Below are 20,769 nucleotides of genomic sequence, written 5' to 3' on the forward strand. Positions count from 1 at the left end.
TGGGTCCATTGAAAGGTCTTTGGTAATTGTTCACGACATTTGACTGCTCATTCAGAATTTCTCGAAAAGTAGGTATTGTTAGAAAATTTTCAGTTGTATGTATTTTGCAAGTGTAAATACCACAAACTACTTCCTTAGGCTTATCCTTCTGAAGTTTCATGGCCTCGACTCTTCTTGCGAGATTGGCCACCCTTGCACTCAAGTCATCTTCTTCTTTTAAATCATACATTCCTCCCCTTTCCTTTGATTGAGTAGGCAAGTGGTGAGTTTTGGAGAGATGTCCCATGATTATGCGCTTTCAGCAAGTCTATCTAAATAATCCTACACATTATGACATCATTGTTCATGAATTCCCCATTGCACATCGTCTCAACCAATTGGCGCATGGAAGATGTCAGTCCATTGTAAAAGAAATTTGTGATGCGCCACGTTTCAAAACTATGTTGCAGGCATAAACTGACAAGATCCTTGAACCGTTCCCAACATTGGAAGAATGTTTCATCTTCCTTTTGGGCAAAGTTCATAATTGACTTTTTGAGGGTGTTCGTTTTATGATATGGGAAAATTTTCTTACTGAACTCCCTTGTCATGTGGTTCCATCTACCAATTGATCGTGGATGTAGTGAATGCAACTATGTCTTGGTCTTTTCTTTAAGGAGAAGGGAAAGAGTTTCAGCCTGACCGTGTCCTTAGACACATTAGGAAAGTATAAAGTGGTTATTATCTCAGCAAAATCTTTCAAGTGTAGATATGGATTTTTAGATTCAAGTCCATGGAATTTTGGAAGGAGTTAGATCACTCCCGGTTTGATATTCATGTCACGCATTCTTTGGAAAAACCATGCATGAGGGCATACTCACCCCCACCAGTTGTAAATAATCTCGTAAAGTACAAGGTGGGGGTGCTTGATGCACTCATTCTCATCCTGGATTTCCTTAACCCTAGGTTAAGGTGGATTTGGAGGTTGATTGGCCAGTTGATTGGCAGCTATAACTTCAGTTAACTATGTGAATCTCGAGTAGTGTCTAATCCTGTGATGGATAGATAACCCCTCAATCAATCCTCTACTCAAGAGACGTCGAGTGTTGTCACGGACCCACTTGGGTATGAAACACTCTCAGTCCTCAATTTCAGAATCCAACCTAAAACTAAAAGGAAAGAGGAAAATATAAATCTAGAAATAGAAAGAGAGAGAATTAGAAAGAAGTTACTAAATTAGAAGTTTCTATATTGGGATCCTGCAAAAGAAAAAGGAAAGTAAATTAGTATCTAAAAAATAACTAAGTAAGCAACCTAGTTTCAAAAAAAAAAAAGAAAATAGAAAGTTTTTTAAAAATAAAAAGTTAGTTTTTAAAAACAAATTAGGAAAGTTTCTATCATAGAATTAGAAAGTAAATTAGTTTCTAAATACAGAACAGGAAAGTTTCTAAACCTAAAAATAGAAAGCTAAGTTAGTTTCTAAAATAATTCAAAAAAAAAACCCTAACCTAAAAATAGAAAGTATAAAAACTCTAATCTTAAACTAATTCCAAAACTAGGTAATCTCAGAAAAATACAACCGTTAATTCCTAGCATCAGCGCCAAAAACTTGTTCACAACCCCAAGTGTAGGGTCGTGATGTAGTAATAATCTCGGTGAGACCTAGGTTGAATCCACAGGGACTAATCTCGTGAGTATTCTGAAAGCAACTAGAAGTAGAACTAGAAAAAGATCTGAATCTAAATCTAAAATAAAAGGAAGTAATTGTGAGAGATTTAATTAGAAACTTAAGAAATTCAAAGGTGGGAACTAGGGTTTCCAAGGATCCACTTGTAGTGATCAGGGAACCCTTGTACTTGATTCACGTAACACAGTTGGAATTGGAGTCCTATCATATCCAATTGGAAGATATATCAATAAAACCAAATCTGAACTTCTATTGATAATTCTCAATGAAGGAGAACTATGATAATTAGCAAGGATTCCATCACCAAACCATGCCTAGGATTTAATGGCAAACAACAGGATTTACCAATCCCATAATCTCATAGCAGGATAATTGTGAAGATTAGGAAGGATTCCATCACCTTACCATGCCCAAGGGACAATGGTGATCAACAAGACTTCACAATCTCAAATTAGGAAAAGAAGATACTTAAAGCTATTACAGATCTACTATAATTTGAGTCATGATAAACCATTAAAAACTGAAAGTATTCCTTAAATATCAAATTAGAATCCATAAAGGTTCATCATAAACATGAATCAAAGCAATAGAAACAATCCATCATGTTACAAGCTTCGCCTCTTAGCCTTAGCTAAGAGGTTTATCCAACCATAGACATGATTAGATCTAAAACCCTAAAAGAAAACATGAAAAACTAAGGAGAAAGAGAAGAAAAACGCTTGGGGACGGCTCTCCACCCTTCTGCTTCACTCCTCTAAACCGTAGATGATGCCCAGGGATGCCATGGGGACTCCTATTTATAGTTGTGCAACACCTCCTTTCGTACCGACTTGGAAAAATCTAGAAACTGCCTCAAAGTTATGCAGTTTCGATTCTATCGAAGTGTCTTCGATATGTCCTTTGATTCTATCGAATAGTCTTTGATTGAATCGAAGATCGATCCAGAACTGTCTAGCAAGTTTGGCCTAAAATCCTGAAATTCTCGATTCTATCGAAGTGTCTTCGATATGTTCTTCGATACTATCTAATAGTCTTCGATAGAATTGAAGTCTATTATGAAAATTTTCCATAATTAGACTTTTCTAGTCTTAGAATCTGTTTTCAAGATAATTTTCAGGATTCCTTTTCTTCACTTCAAGTCTTCGATTCTCTTCCTTCATCAGTTGGTTTCTTTAGATCTTTGGCATGTGAATTCTTCAATCTTGATCTCCTAAGATCCATCCCTTGCCTTGGTGATCTTTGAGCATTAAATCCATGATTTTAGCACCCTTTTCAATTTAAGTTCTTAAATTCACCTTGCGACACAAACAAGAGTAAAATAAAACATTAAGCATTATCATGTTCATAAAACCAAGATATAAATGGGGGATAATATGCAATATTTGACCCTCAACAGTCAACATCCCTCTACTAGATGCCGTTAAACAAATCCCTTCATATGTTAAATTTCTGAAAGATCTATGCACTACCAAAAGACGGCAAAACATATCAAAGAAAATCTTTTTGATAGAAAAAGTGAGTGCCATCCCCAAGCAAGATGTGTCACAAAAATACAAAGATCCCGGTATCCCCACCATCACTTGTGTAATCGAAAATTACCGGATTAAGCATGCACTTCTTGACATGGGGATAAGTGTAAATCTGATTCCTTACTCGGTCTACGAACAACTGGGTCTTGGTGAATTAAAACTCACCTAGACCACATTACAACTTGCTGATCGATCAATTCGTGTACCGAGAGGGATGATTAAGGATGTGTTAGTCTAGGTTGATGATTGCTTGCCTCCAAGTGCAGAGGTTCATAAGTAGTATCCTGTGAATATAGGGTTGATCCTAGAGGGAGATGATTTAGGAGAATGACAAATCAAATGCAAAACTAAGTAAGGAAAAATCACCTATAAGAATTCTAATTAATGAATGCAATGATTTTGAGGGTTTTATTTTTAAATGGAATTTAATTAAATTAAAAGCAACACCCAAGCTTCAAAGTTCCACATACAGGTTAATAACCCATAAATCATGATGACTTTGATAACACAATTAGGATCCGAGAACTATGGTTGGCCTAATTGAAAAATAAAATAGTTCAAATATTTTTAGTAAATGATATAAGATATTAGAGAATCATGGATTAGCACCATTAACATATATTCTCAAGCGCTAGTGATTTTAAGCATCCATTTCCATAAGATAATTAATCAAAGAAATGTAGCAGGTTGAGAATATCTCCCATATAAGAAATCTAATTGATCGAGGTTAAGCCTATTCATCAATATGGATCTCACATGATGGAAACATATGGATCTCACATGAGAATCAAAAACCTAAACCTAGATAATTGATAACATACATACACCATTCATCTCATCATTAAAAAAAAATCAATCAATCATAACTTATGAATCATTAAACCCATGTGTTTCCCTTCTAGCTTGGGCTAGAGAGAACTAGAAAGACATAATTTAAAATAGAAATACAAAGAAAATAAAAAGTAATTACATAAACAAATAAAGATCTAAAAAAACCTTGTAAAGAAAAACTAAAACTAAAACTATGAAACTTGAAACTTTTCTAAAAAACCCTAGAAAACTCTCCAAAAACCCTAGATCTGCATAAAAAAACCCAGGTATGAAAGTCTGTAGGAAACTTCTATTTATAGCCTAGCTCGGTTACTTTAAAAAAACAAACTCTGTTTATGCAATCCACATAGACACCGCGTTACACTCTACACGATTTTGGTGGCATCGAAATTTGCTTCAGTGGCACTGAAATCTGCATTTTATCATATCTGAAATTATGTGCAGAGTACTTAGGCGGTAAAATTTGTCACCGAATTTGCTACTGAATTTGATTTTGGTGACACCGAATTAAACTTAGGTGGCACCAAATTAAGTTGTTTTCTTGCCGGACTATTTTGTGCACTTTAGGTGGCACCGAAATTGGCTTAGGTGGCACCGAAATGTCCTGTTTTTCTGTTGTTTAACTTCTGCTTTTGTTAATCTTTTCTTGGTTCCTTTGTACTTAGTTTTCGTGGATCTTTGGCATGAGAATTCTCCATTCTTGGTCTCCTAAGATCCCTCCATTGCCTTGGTAATTCTTGAGCACTAAATCCATGCTTTTAACATTCTTTTCAATCTAAGCTCTTAGATTCACATTGCAACACAAACATGCATAAAACATAACATTAAGTAGTATTATGTTCATAAAACCAATATATAAATGGGGGGAAATATGCAATATTTGAGTCTTAACACCCCCCCCCCCCCCAAACCAACATTTTGCTAGTCCTGAGCAAAATAAAAGAAGAAAATTTTCAAATAAAGGATAAAAACTAATTCAAAATGAAAATAAAAATTCTAACTACACCACTTTTGCAGATAATCTCGATTGAAATATTTAACATATGCAATAAGCCTTTAAACCCCTATGTTTCCCCTAGTGGATGAGTTATAGTCTTGTAAGGGTTTCCAGAAATGTTACTCACAAACATTAAAAACATGAAAAATAGTTCAAAATTTAGAAATTTATATAATTATGCCTCCATTCATCATATGAATTTCAAAACAAAGAAACACTTATCCTAAGTCTGAAGTTTGTTTGAATCTAAATTTTCTAATCCATTACATCCTCGAGTTTAAAGACCTAATCAAAATTTAAAATAGTTATGATCTAATGTACTTAGGGGCTTGGTGACACTAGTCTAACTTTGAGAAATATGCATGTTCCCTATCCTAACTCCTTTCAATCATCCCAAGAATATGAAATTTATAGTTATCTCATTTTCTTCATGCCCTTTCTTCCTTTATCATCATAGCCTCATTATTATAGACCACACTTAGATGAAGATTCTCATCGGGTTTGCTTCATAACCTAAGGTATCGTAATTGTAACGGTAATAGCACTGGATACTTAAATATCCTTACTGCAGATTACTGACACAATTGTTATGGTCATTACATTCATAAATTTTCTTTTTCATCTCTTTTTTAAAAAATATTCTCTCTTTTAAACATATGTCAATGGTACTAGTTCATTCAATCTTGTTTGAATCAAAATTTATTATTCTAGTTCACATATCATATTCATCACTTAGTTAGCTATGGTGTATTGTGAATTTAGTACATCAAATTACAACTTGCTCTAAACTAGTGATTAGATAATCGAACTCAAGTCTATAATTTTCAATTATCAGAATTTTAACAACTATCAACCTACACTAAGTATTCACTTTGTCTTTGGAATTCGCATAATATCATGTTCACATTCTTGAATATAAAAAATTTATTTTGAAAATTTTGAAAAAAAAAATAAACTCTACTATTCCTAAAATATAAACTCACATGGATGACTATCCATACCCCCAACCTAAAATCTACATTTTCCCCAATGTAATGATACATATAATGTAGAAAATATGAGAATAATAAAAATAAAAGAATGGATGGATAGTACCTGCCATGAAGAACTCGCCTGCAAGGTGACACTTAAAAAATGAATATTATACAAATCCTACACAACTACTTCGTCAGAATAAGAGCATTAATCGGAATATTCTGGCTTATAAAGAGGGACAGACTCCTCTCCCAAATGAAAATTTTCCATATAAGGCTTCAATCTTTGACCATTAACCTTATACATATTGCCATTATGTGGATTCTCAATTTCAACTATAAATATATACATTCTTCACAATGAAGATGCTTGTCCATCTTGACCTTAACTTTCTCGGAAAGAACTGGAGATGAGAATTGTATAATAGGACCTTTTGCTGAAGTTTAAAATTCTTCCTCATAATGTTTTTGTCATGGAAAGCTTTGGTCCTCTCTTTGTAGATTTTAGAGTTTTCATATGAGTCTCTCTTAAGCTCCTCTAATTCATTCAACTCTAATTTCCTTTGTCCACTTGCTTGGTCCATGTCATAGTTTAACTTCTTTATTGCCTAGTATGCTTTATGTTCCAATTCCATAGGTAAGTGGCAAGCCTTCCCACACACTAATCTATATGGGGACATTCTAATCGGGGTCTTACAAGCAGTCCTATAAGCCCATAAAGCGTCGGATAGTCTGAGGGACCAATCCTTCATATTTGGCCTTATAGTTTTCTCCAAAATGTGTTTGATTTTTTGATTAGAAATCTCAGCTTCCCTACTCATTTTTGAGTGATATGGGGTGCTCACTTTATACTTGATGCCATATTTCTTTATCAAAGTCTCAAATGTCCTATTGCAAAAGTTAGACCCACCATTACTAATGATGATCTTTGGAGTTCCAAATCTAGAAATTTTCTTAAGGAATTGTATGACCACTTTGTTTTCATTAGTCCTAGTTGGAACTGCCTCAATCCACTTGAAAACATAATCCACACTAACCAATATATAAAGAAATCTAAAAGAAGATGGAAATGGGCCCATAAAATCAATTCCTTAATAATAAAAAATCTCCAAGGGTAAAATTGGGGATAAAGGCATCATGTTGCGTCGGGACACTCTTCCCAGTCTTTAACATTTATCACATGTAACAAAGAAAGTGTGGGTGTCTTTAAACATGGTAGGCTAGTAGAACCCACACTGCAGGATTTTTACAGTGGTTTTCTTAATAGAAAAATGGCCACCACATGCTTCTATGTGGCAAAAGGAAATAACACTTTGAACTTCATTCTTTGGGACACAATGTCTAAAAATTTGATCAGTCCTATATTTATATAAATACGGGTCATCCTGGAAAAAGTTCCTAACCTCGATTTCAAAACGCTTCTGATCTTGTGACTTCCAATAATATGACATTTTTCTCGTCACAAGATAGTTCACTATATCCGCATACCAAGACAATTGGGATATTGCAAATAATTGTTCATCAAGGAAAGTGTCTTAGATATGTATCTCCTCAGTGGAATCATCTAACACTAATCTGGAAAGGTGATCGGCCACTACGTTCTCTACTCCTTTCTTATCTTTTATCTCTAAGTCATTCCTGGAGTAGGAGGATCCATCTTAAAAGTTTCTACTTTGCAACCTTCTTAGATAGCAAATGTTTCAAAGCCAAGTGTTTCGTGAAAATGATCACTTTGGATCCCAGCAAGTAGGACCTAAACTTATCCAAAGGAAAAACTACTACAAGTAACTCCTTTTTAGTTGTTAAGTAGATCACTTGGGCCGAGTTTAGAGTTCTACTCGCATAGTGAATAACATAGGGCCGTTTATATTTCCTTTAGCCCAAAATAGCCCTTATGGCATAATCACTTGTATCGTACATTAGTTCAAAAGGAAGTGTCCAATCTGGTGAACGCTTGATAGGTGCAGTGGTAAGGGATGATTTAATTTTATTAAAGGCACTTGCACACTCATCTGTCCACTGAAATGGGACATCCTTTTGAAGAAGATTAGTCAAGGGTCTAGTAATGGCACTAAAGTCCTAGATAAATCTTCTATAGAAACCGGCGTGCCCAAGAAGTGATCTAATATCTCTGACAATTCTGAGAATAGGTAGATTAGTAATAATATCGAGTTTCAAGCGATCTACCTCAATTCCATTTTCGGAGATAACATGACCTAAAATAATTTCCTTTTGAACCATGGAATGACACTTCTCCCAATTTAAGACAGGGTGCTTCTCTTCACACCTAGATAAGACAAGCACACCTAGATAAGACGAGATAAATTGTTGAGACATTCCTTAAAACTACTCCCAAATATAGAGAAGTCATTCATGAAAACCTTAAGAAACTTCTCAATTATATTTGAAAAAATACTTATTATACACCGTTGGAAAGTTGCTGAGGTGTTACATAATCCAAATGACATTCATTTGAAAGTAAACATGCCAAATGGACAAGTGAACGTGGTTTTCTCTTGGTCTTCCAGGGCTATCTCTATTTGGTTATATCCAGAATATCCATCAAGGAAGCTATAGGAGTGACCTGCTACCCTCTACAAAACTTGATCAATGAATGGTAGAGGGAAATGGTCCTTTGTGACCATATTCAATTTTCTATAGTCAATGTAAACACGCTAACCTGTGGTGACACGTATTGTTATGAGTTTATTATTAGAATTTTACACAATAGTTATTCCAGATTTCTTTGGAACTATTTGGGTTGGACTCATCCAAATACTATCAGATATTGGGTAGTTGATTCCCACATCCAACAATTTGATCACCTCATTTTTTACAACTTCCATCATGTTTGGATTGAGACGCCTTTGAGGTTATCTAATTGGTTTGGCGTCCTCGTCAAGGTGAATCTGATGGGTGTATATGGAAAGGCTTATACCCTTAATGTCAGAAATGGTCCAGCCCAAGGCTCCTTTGTGGTCCCTTAGAATATTCAACAATTTAATATCTTGATCATTATCTAAAAATGAAGAGATCACCACAGGATAAGTTTCATTTTCACCCACGTATACATACTTAAGCTTATTTGCTAGTGGTTTTAGATCAAGTTTGGATCGTTGGTTGGTGATGGCAGAGGTCGTAAGTCCTCGATAGACAGAATTTGAGTGCGTGGTCTCCATTAGTACATACCAATGTCCTAGGTGGTAGTACTCTCATTATCATCACAAATTTCGGCAAGCACTTTTTCTAAATTAGAATTTTCTAAGTCCCCAAAAACTTCAACCAATTCCTTAGGTAAGCTAGGTTCCAATTCCTCTTTCTCTATTAAGTAGTCCATAAAATTTAGCTCATGGATCTCATTATTGTTTATGGGCTGCTTACATAGATTGAAAATATTGAGCTCTAAGGTCATGTTGCCAAAAGACAACTTCATCATTCCATTCCTACAATTGATAATTGTATTTAAAGCTGCTAGGAATAGGCAGCCTAAAATAATGGGAACTTGAGCACTAGCATTTACACATGGTTCAATGTCTAGTATAAAAAAATTCACGGGAAAATAGAATTTCTCCACTTGGACTAACACGTCCTCTATAATTCCCCTTGATACCTTAATGGAGCGGTCAGCGAGTTGGAGTGTAATCGTGGTTGGTTTAAGCTCGCCTAACCCCATTTGTTGGTAAACTGAATAAAGTACTAGGTTGACACTTGCACCCAAATCTAGTAAAGCATGCTCAATTTAGAAATTCTCAATAATACAGGGAATAGTGGGACTTCCTGGGGCTTTATATTTGGGTACAACCCTTTTCTGAATGATAGCGCTTACTTTTTCAGTGAGGAAGGACTTCTTATTCACGTTTAATTTTCTCTTTACAGTGCACAAGTCCTTGAGATATTTAGCATATGATGGAATTTGTCTAATGGCATCAAGTAGAGGAATATTGACAGTCACCTTTTAGAGCACATCCAACACCTTTTGATATTTCATGGAAACAGTCGGGTTTCGAAGTCTAGATGAAAACTGAACTGAAGGCTCATGTGACTTAGTCTTTTTATCCTTTTGTTGTTGCGGCTCTTAAACCATAGTCGGTTCATCATTCTCTTGAGAAGGTGGCTCATCTTTCAGTAGTTCTACTGGTTGCATTATCTTGTTATCGACCTCTTTTCTACTTCTCAAGGTAATGATGGCCTTAGCTTGTTCATGATGTAGCTCACTTGGATTTGTTTCTCCAATGAAATGTGTATTTCTAGGGTTTGGCATAGGTTGAGAAGGAAGTGTACCTTTTTCCCTAGTATTTAGTTCAGTTTCAATCCTAGCCACGACCATCTTTAATTCCTGATTTAATTAGATTAGAGACTAATTCATTTGAGCTTGAGAGTTCATGATGCGGTCAATGCATCCTCTAAAGATGATTGCTTTGGTAAGGGCATATATGGTGCATTGTTAAGTGCCCCAAAGAAGTTGTTTTGTGAAGGCCCTTGAGGTGCATTGGGCGCATTAATTTATGGTTCACTCCTCCAACTAAGATTAGGATGGTTACGCCAATTTGGATTGTATGTGTTTTCCATTGGTTGCACAACGGGCCTTTTGTAACGTCTAGGAAAAATCCATACAAAGACTCGAGTACCACCTTAACCAGAAATCCCTAAGGACCGTGTTCTATAAAAATTAGACAAAAATTAATTAAGTAATAAACTGAATTAATCAGTGGATTAGCTTAAACCACTATTTATACAAACAGCAAGACCCAAAACCAATAATATCACTGACTCAACACTGCTTGAGAACCTAAGAAAAATTTCAAGAGCCTGTTACTCTCGGGAGCACATTGAAACTCTGTATCGGACCTGGACCGCACGTCAAAAGTATGATGATTGCGAAAGTATAGGGTTATGACAGTCTTATTGGGCTTGACAACCATTGTAGGAATCGAGCCTAGATAGCATCCAGGAACGCACAACTTGAGCCTTAAGTGAAGAGTGCGAGAAACACAAATATCTTTAAGAAATGTAATGAAACTTAAGTAAATTGGACCATTCGCTTCCAGGCAAAATTGAAGACTTTAGATTTAGTTTCTCACCGAACTTCACCCAAGGATCAGGAAAATTTCCCTGCACATATTTGTATACTTATGGCCTTGATCGAGCAAGTGCAACCATTGATCTGATACAGGTCCTCACGGCTGATCGGCCTATCCAATCACATTGAAATAACATCCTAGCATAGATCCATCATCAGGGAACTTACCCTATGCTGTAAGTGAGTAGTGGACTTTTAGATGAACCCCATTCATTAGAAACAATCACCCTTTGGTTATAACCTAAGTATACCATGGCCCTGAGGCCATTTACACCAATTCTGGGCCTATTTAAAGCCCTTAAACCACTCCACCCCTCTCTCATACTAATTTGTTCCAAACCCTAGGAGAGAGAGAGAGAGAAAAGGAGAGAAAATAGGAAGGAAGCGAGATTCCTGGAGATCTTTGCTGGGACTCTTCACCACAGCTCCACGCACTGTTCCACCTCCCCATCATCGCTACACGAAACATTCCAACTACGATTTGGGTAAGAAATCCTAACCCTAATCATGATTTAGAAAGCCAGATTACGTAATCAATGAAATAGCTAACCTATTCGTGATTTAGGTACATGTTGTTCTGTGTTTGGGAACGTAGGATTCGAATCGAGTTCGAAACAAGTATTTCGATGAAAGGTGCAGACTATAAACATTTAGGTTATGGCTTTTAATGTCAGCAATGATTTATGTCTGACTTGATTGCTGCTATACGACCTTAATTATGCCATTTTCGATATAATATATATGTATGAACTATGTTGAAACAAATATGCATCCTATGTGTTTGTTAAAATGTCTGAGTGAACATGAAATTTTGATTTGTGCTTGCCATGACTATTAATCTAGGATTCATGATTGTCGTATGCATGATGATCCTGTTGTGTAAGGAATTAACATAATATATGTCGTAACTAATCTAGTCTATGTATTTGGTGATGTGTAGTCTAAGTGTAAAATGCCTGAATGAGAAAATGTTAATGATTTGTACTTATTAAGTGTATTAAGATAGTATTCTCTATTTCCTTAATCATATGTAAAGTTTCCTTCATGCAATCTTAATTTTGACTATGCAATTTATGGATGAAAAGCAATATTTGGTAACACATTTAATGTGTTCGATGAAATGCTCAAATGAGAATCTTTATTGGAATGTTTGTTAAATGCTGATATGCTTATCACATATAGCTATCTATTGCATTTGAGTAAGACTGGGACTACCACTTGGTCCCGGCAATTGGTAACAGCTCCCGTTTGAGTGGCCAAATTAGTCTCACCACATTTGATGAGTTCGGTGAATCCGGGTCGCATGATGATTGTCGACAGTGGTTAGGCCATGTGGGGTGCTTACGCGCTCCATGTCGATTAATTCAACATGCACTCATACCAATCGAACTTGTCTAATAAACCGATTGGCCTATTGTGTGTTTACCATGTATGGACATCACTGTTTGAATATAAGATACCACTTACCAATGTAAAAACCTATTTCAACCATGATACCATGATCCGCTAAGACTCATGAGCTGGGCATGGTGGTATGGGACACCATGGTCGAGCTGTCAGCATACGCTGGGATGACGAGCCTCCCCGTAGTGACCAGTGAGCAACTCAAACTCGTGAGCCGAATATGGTGTTATGGGATATTATATTTGAGTTGTCGGTCTATGCTAAGGTGACGAGCCTCCCCGTAGTGACCTCGAGTATAAACTCTTGAATTTACATATCCACTGTTTTTCATTAGGGGTGATGCCCTACAACTTGCCTATCGTATGTGATTAACTATGATTGACGACCCTAGATGGATCCTTCGGTTTAGGTTAATGATATAAAGGGAGGTACCTTAGCTTCCCAAATCTACTGTATGAACAAGCCAATTAATTACTTGGCTAACATGACCATGCACCGCATTGCATGTGCTTTGGCGAGGAAGTTGCACGTTTAAGGAGTTTGTCATACGTGAATGGTTGATGGAGTCGCTTTTGAGGGAGCTTTGTGTGAAGGCATGCATCATTACTGCACACGATCCCTGCATTAACAAGAGTAGCTAGGAAGTGATTTTTGTATTGCTTTATCATTACTGCTTGATTGAATTGATAACACGTTAACCTTTGCCTTATCATACCACTGAGTTGATCACTCACTCCCACTCTGGGACGGTGTTTTAAAATACCAACCAGACTCTATTTTAAATGCAGGTGATGCCAAAGTCTATGCAGCTGACCTGGACTTCATAGATGAGGAGGAGGAATTCTCCTATGTTTAGCTATCAGACGGGTCTATGTAGACCTCGTGCTGATTCAACGGGATTACAGGGATACATGGTTTGGTTAGACATGTACATTTTGATATTTTATAAAATTTGAAACAATACATGTTTGTATTCAGGCCGGTATCATACTCATACTCATACTCTAGAGGTTGCTACACCCTTACATACTTATATATATGTGTTTCAACCTTTCGCTTGCTAAGTTTTACTTATCTCTGGAGTATGATATGTTGTTTTAGTGTAATCCCACTCATGACTAATGCATTGAAATAAACAACATTTAAACATCATTATTTATGTTGCACAAGTGATGCATTGGCTCTCAGGAATTGAGCTTTGCTCGACCCTTGAAATCTAGGGCGTTACACCTTTGGTAGTTATTTATAGCATTTGCTTGCCCATTCTCATACATGATACTGGTACAACTGGGATTATTGGACAATCCATTGTGTCATGGTCGACATCACCACAAATGCTATAAAAATTACCTAAGGAGGTGTTTTCTTTAATCACATTAACCTCCCTAATTTCCAAGGCTTTGACCTTTTTAGCCAATGCAGCGAATTTTGCATTAAGGTCATCTTCCTCTCTTATGATGTATATTCCTGTTTTCCCTCTAGGAATGGGTCTAGTTTGGTCCGGTTTAGCAAAGACATCCTGTTGAGGGTCAAATATTGCATAGTATCCCCCATTTATTACTTGGTTTTATGAACATGATAATGCTTAATGTTCTATTTTAATCATGTTTGTGTTACAAGATGAATTTAAGATCTTCGATTGAAAAGGGTGCTAAAAATATGGATTTGATGCTCAAGAATCACCAAGGCAAGGGATGGATCTTAGAAGGCCAAGATTGAAGAATTCACATGCTAAAGATCCAAGAAAACCATGTGAGGAATGATGAGCATTGAAGACTTAAAGTAAAGAAAAGGAATCTTGAAATTGTCCTAAAAATAAACATATTCCTGAAAGTGTCCTGAAGAAGCATATTTTGAAATGCTGGGGCATTCTGTGAAATTGCACAGAGTGAAGCCTATTTTGAGAAACTGCATAAATTTGAGGCGATTTTTAGAGTTTGTTTTCCAACTAGGTGCAAAAGTTAGAGTTCCACAACTATAAATAGGACTCTCTAGGATGTTCCTAGGCATCTTCTAGGGTTTGTGGAGTGGAGTAAAAGCGTAAAGAAGCCATCGCCAAGAGTTTTTCTTCCCTTTCCTTAGTTGTTTTATGCGTTTGTTAAGAGATTCTAGTTCAATTATATCTATGGTTGGCAAAACCTCTTAGCTAGGGCTAAGAGGTGAAGCTTATAGCCTGATGGGATGTTTTCTATTGCTTTGATTCATGTTTAAGTTGAACTATCTTTGATTCTAGTTTGAATATAAGAAATACTTTCAGTTTTTAATGGTTTATTATGACTTAAATTATAATAGATCTGCGATAGCTTTAAGTATGTTCTTTTCATGTATTGAGATTGTGAAATTAGGAAATCCAGTTGTTCACCATCATCCCATGGGCATGTGTAAGGCCCGTATCCTAGACCATACCATTCCGTAGACTTCCGCGGTCCTCCCGGTCGAATTCTGGTGACCCGTGATCTGTTATCGACAATTGCACGCAACCCTGAGTCGTATCTTGTATTCTAGAGTCAGCTTGACCCAAGATCTGTACCCTAGCGACCGCGCCATTCCCGCAATTCTGATGCCACGTATTACGAGCTGAGGCTATACCCAAGCCAGGAAATGTGGGCCCGCGTTTAGTTTAAGGAAAAATGCCACACATTTGCAAAACCCAAGAGAAAATCACATCAATCCCATCAATCAAGTACACATCACCTCACATGTCAAGTACATGCCCCATCCCCAAGTAAACCCTAAAGTCAACTCTCTCTCTCTCTCTACCCATCCCTTTTCAAGTACATCCATCACTCACCATCACCCACCCATTTCCTTACATCTCCTCTCTCTCTCTCATTTCTCTCTCCATTTTTAAGCAAACACCAAGAGAGACTGTCCAAGCAAGAGAGCTTTCATGAGAGAAAGCTAGGTGTGGCCCTGTAAGACTCGACCTGAGTTCATGTGTGTACATGTGTATGTGTGAGTATGCATTTCGTTCGTCTTAGTCCTACGGTCCTACTAGTCGAATCCCGGTGACCCGCGACCATCGAATTATGTTTGCGATCATTCTTAAGTCTGGTCACATAGACCCGACTCAGATCAAGCCAAAACCTGTGCCATCTTAATCGCATCACCGTTGCAGTTCCGATGACCCATCTTGTGCATCCTTCCGACATGTAGATCATAAGTTGTGTGCATTTCATTTTCTAGCCCTTGATCATGGTTTGTGGCCCACCTGGGGATAGTGTGTATGGATTTCTAGGTAGGTCCCGCTCTTGGCACTATTTCTAACACACACTACACGCACACACTACCTAGGCCCTATTCCTACATCACCTATCTCTAAAACACCACCCACAAATCTAAAAAGCCAAATAACCTTAAAACATTATTTCTAACTCATTGTAATCATCACTCTTCTCTAACTAAGGCAAGAGATAAATGATTGCTTGCCTTAATACCCTCCCTCTCTCTCTTTTCCCTCTCATCTCTCTCTCTCTCTCTCTCTCTCTCTCTCTCTCTCTTCTCTTCTTTCCCTAGAAACTCCAAACCGTCCCACCTCGCTCCATTATTCCAGCCCCTTCTCCCTCTAATCCCCTCCCATCTAGCCCTTATCACTTTATCTCATCCATTAATTCATCATCCTTGGAGCACTAGAAGCTAGGTGATACAAGTTTGGAAAGAATCTAAGGTGGGTGTACTCCTAGAATGTAGGCTTTTCATTTCTATGTTCTTAGATATCTTTTTCTTTCATATGAGAAGTGTAGGACCCACTAATCAATGGTGGAGATCTTACACTATCCCTTAGATGTGGGCAAATGACCTATTTGATGCATGCATGCCCATGCATGGGATTTTCTCCTTATGGGCCCCATCATGGAGGATTCCTTGGATTTCATTGCATGATGGATTATCTAGACCCTAGAATTATGGTTGGGATGGCATCCCAACCATTGATCTTGATTCTAGGACATGCATGTGGTTGATATATGTTGTAACATGTGAATCAATGAAATGTGTGGTGTGATTATTGAAGGGGAGGGCCTCAATGTGGAGGAGCCCCTCCTCGTGTGGCTGATCCTTTACTTTTCTTTGAGATTAGCATTCTGATCATGTGTGTGTAGCCCACCTTGTGGACCAACAAAAATCCAGACCATCCATGGAGATTGGACGTCCATGGCGGTCCATCCTTAGACATGTGGCCCCAAAATCTACATAAGTGGGGGACATGCAAGGGGTTTTTGATGATGAGGAAGGTCTGAATATTTGTGGAGCCCACTGTGGTAGTCCATAGCATGATTTTTGGGGGTTGAATCTCATTCTAAATAATGTCTACAATTAATTCTTTTCAATTGCATGTTGCTGTCCAAATCTGTCTGGACAGATTTTTGGGCCAACTTAAGGCCAGAAATTGGGGCTTTTAGTGGGGAGTTTTGTACCAAGTGATATATGATTTTTGAAGTTATATGTCCCACCTATAATCATGTCAAATTTTAGCTTCAACTAACCTCATTTAGGTCCCCAAAAGAGTAGGCCAATATGGGTACCTTGCTGGATTTTCTGCTATAATTCCAGCGACATTGCAGTCTGGAAACTTAAAAATATAAAATAATTTCTGATCAGGTGGGCCACTTTGGTGGACCTAACTTGTACTATACATATGTGGGGATGTAGAAATCAATTTTCTCCAATTTTTGGACACCTTGGGCCCACCCTATTGGGTGCTCAATTAGGGTCTATCCAGAATTCTCCACTTAGCAGATTTTCTGGACAGATTGTATTCCTTAATTTAATTAAATTATTTCTGATTATCCAAAAATTCTAAAATTTTGCAGACGTGTGGGCCAACCATGTAGGACCTACCTGTAAGTTTTTGGGGTCAACGGACCCCTGTTCCACCCATGGTGCAGGCTGGACCAGCCCACTCGGCTGGGACGACTGGCCATCCATGCCAAATTGTGGGCCCACCTTGATGTATTTTGTTATCCCACCAACCATACATTATTGGTTCATGTGGGACATGTCCATCTCCCTCAGTAACTTCCATTTTTTAGACCCAATTGGATGAGATTTGGGCCAATACCCCAGGCCCATAGGACCATCTACCTTGGGACGTCCAGGCCCATTGGACCATTGCTGGACTATTAGTCCAGCAACATGGTCCACCTATTTTATGTGTTTAATTTAGCCCTCCTATCTGGTGAGATGCATAGGGACATATGTGGGCCACCAGGGAACTTATACTTGAATTTTTTTTATTTATTGGGCTCCAGCAGGACCAGGATATAGGCGGGCTGGAAATTCAATAATGGGCCCAACTGGATGCTCCTAGTGGCCTATTTTGGGGCAGCTTGGACCACCAGGTTAAGGGTGAATTATGCATATAATATTGCCCCTTTTTGAGGTGTTTTTGGGCTTCATGTATGTATGCTTGGATGCCCACTTCCATTAGGTTTTATTTTGGAATTGTACTCATAGCTTCGATTGGCCTTGGTAGGCCCAATTCATCTTGGATCTTCTAAGTTAGGCCCCTTCACCATTTGGGCTTGTATTTCACCACCTATTGTGATGGGTTGTGGGCCATGAGTGCAAGTAGTTGGGCCCTTGGTTGCCCACCAAAATGGCCTTGTATACGGGCCAAGTTGTGAGGCCCAACTCACTTGGATAAAGCATAGAAATTGCTCATATGGTTGGATTATCGGGCTGTCCACTAGGCCCACCACAATATGTGGGTTTATGACCTTTATGGTTGGGCCTAAACCTTGCTTAAGGGCCCACCATATTGCTTATGAGTTGGGCTCTGTGTAATTGCCCAATCGGCCCATGAGTGGTTTAGGCCTTGGGCCTTGATTTGTATTTGGTTAGAGGTGGGCTACCTCTTGAGGACCAGTTGAGGTTGGATGTCCTCCTAGGTGATCCTAAGGTAGGCCCATGGGTTTCTCTATAGGTGGTTAAAGGCCCACCATAGGCCCTAGGACATTTATTGGAGGCCCAATATGAATGTATGTTATTTGGAGCCTATCTTAACTTATGTTTGGTCCAGGCCATCCAAGCTTTGGATCGCCTGATTATGGGGACACTCTCTGTCTTGGGTTGCTGCTAGACTCGCATTCCAGTAGCGGGCCCACTTGATCTTTTATGATGTATACACACCCTCCATCTGGTGGGGGCCCCTGTGAATATTGTTACCTTCATGAGATTGTTTCCACATAGTTGATTAATTTCTAAACTTTAGTGGGTCCAGGAAGTCAAACGGGCCAAAAGGGCCTTAAATGTACTTTTTTATGGTTAAAACTTTATTTGGTTGTGGGGCCCACCATATTGAGAACTTGTGTATGTGTTGCATGCTTATGTTTTCTTATAATCTTTGAGTTTAATCAGTGCATTCTTTTGGGTCACCTTAGTGATCACATGAGGACCCCATCTTAGATCAGATTTTTAGGGCATCCCGTGGGCCTAGAGTGGGTTGGGACATGCCAGCTTGGCCCAGTCATACATTAGACCGACTTCCACCATTTTAATGGACATGTGGGCTGAGATAAGGATGGTATTGGGCCCTTGGTTGCCCGCTTAAATTGTTAGCTATTGGGCTGATGTAGTGAGGCCCATTTCATCCAAACTTAAACTTATTTTTGGACCATACATTATGCACGCAGGCTGCCCACCAAGTCTTACTTAATGCATGGATTCTATGGCCATTGAGAATTGAGCCTTGAGCCTTAATTCCCCTCTTAGGGCCCATGTTGTTGAAGATAGTACTATCCCCCCTCCCCCCTTTTTTTTCCTTATGGCCCATTATGAGGAGTATACACATATGTGACCACCTATTTTTATCTTGGATGTAGGCCTTAGGCTTTCTATCCATATAGTTTGTGATTCTTATGCCTTTTAGGGAATGGTGGTTAAATGTCCCCATTATGAATCCCTCTAGGCCCGATTGTATCTAAGTGTGATTAGATGCTCATCTAAGACTTTTGCTAGGCTCATTTATGCATTACTTAGACCCGTAGCTTGTATGCTCAGTCTCGTGGGCTACCCGAGGTAAATGGGCCACCAATGGAGGTTGGTTCCTTATAGATATTGTCCAAGTACCTAGTCTTGGTCCCTTCTTAGATAAGAGGAGTGTACTGCATTGTATATCGCCGCATAGCGTGTCTAAATTCATCTTCATGGCCCATGTATATCATTGTATGCTTGGTTGGCATGGTGTGTGTGTGTGGTTATGGTTATGCCATTGGGCATTGCATGTTACCTTCTCCGAGGGACATAATATCCCCTCCTAAGCACATTGGATGCTTGGAATTGATGCCGGATTGATTATGTGATTCATGCATCTGGCATTGCATAGCATGTGGATATTCGCACTTGCTTCATCAGGGTCGTGGCCTCTACAGGTATATCGTGGATGGCCATGATTGGACACCAGAAATGTTACTTAAGCATATAGGGTGCATAGGATGCTTATGGGTGAAATTCTCAAAACTTCCATAGTAACAAAGATCTGCCCCAATGCCATGACCAAGTGAAAACTATGAGCACATGAGGGCCTTACACCATTAGGCCGCGACTCCCACTATCGTATAGTCGGTTGGGTTGGGGTGTGGCTTTACCTGCTAGAGAGAAAGAGGGCAATAGTTAGGTTGATTTTGACCAGCTCGTAAATGGGTCCGCTACCATTGGGCCTTATTGATGATTGGCTAACCACGGGCAGGTAGTGAGGTCTCTTATGCTCATTTAACTGTGTGGGTTTGAAGAGCGGCAGTCATCCAGCAGTGTACTTGACCCCGGTGATTTCTTTATGATGGAACTGTACTTGATATGTGGATTGGATATGAGCTTTGGCATTACTTCACATTGCATTTGCATCGGCTATATAAGCCTCATATTACATCACCTTAGCATGACACCCAGTGCTCATTGCATTATATAGCCTTGGTATGGCTCCTTGCATTATTGTACTACCTTGTTATAGCTTTTTGCGTTCATGGTAGCCTTAGGAAGGCTAGTGGAATTGGCTTGATCATGTTTCCTTCCTGTATTCCATATTATTCTTTTACACACTATTGTCACACACTTTCACCACCCTCTAAGCTTTCTATAAGCTTATGCACAATTGATGTGTGCAGGAGATCCTAGGTCGGCATAGCAGCGGAGCTTAGGAGTTGAGCTGAGGACCAAGTGTTGTAGATCTTCTTCCTTCTTCCCTTTGTCATCAGATGTATTTCCCCTCAACAGTGTATTAAAGCTCAAATTTATAGTGAATTTTGTGATGTGTGCCTTTGTTATTTCTAAGATGTACTTGCTGTGATCTT

General features: G+C 38.5%; 1 non-coding gene across 1 annotated transcript; it reads left to right on the forward strand.

Annotated features, from left to right (window-relative positions):
- The first annotated feature begins 435 nt into the window (after positions 1-435).
- LOC131222126 (small nucleolar RNA R71) lies at positions 436-542 on the forward strand. The gene has a single exon (XR_009159833.1). It is a non-coding gene; the product is annotated as a small nucleolar RNA R71 (small nucleolar RNA).
- The last annotated feature ends 20,227 nt before the right edge of the window (positions 543-20,769 follow it).

Source organism: Magnolia sinica, chromosome 12 (genome assembly GCF_029962835.1).
Source record: "Magnolia sinica isolate HGM2019 chromosome 12, MsV1, whole genome shotgun sequence".
Lineage (NCBI taxonomy): Eukaryota > Viridiplantae > Streptophyta > Magnoliopsida > Magnoliales > Magnoliaceae > Magnolia > Magnolia sinica.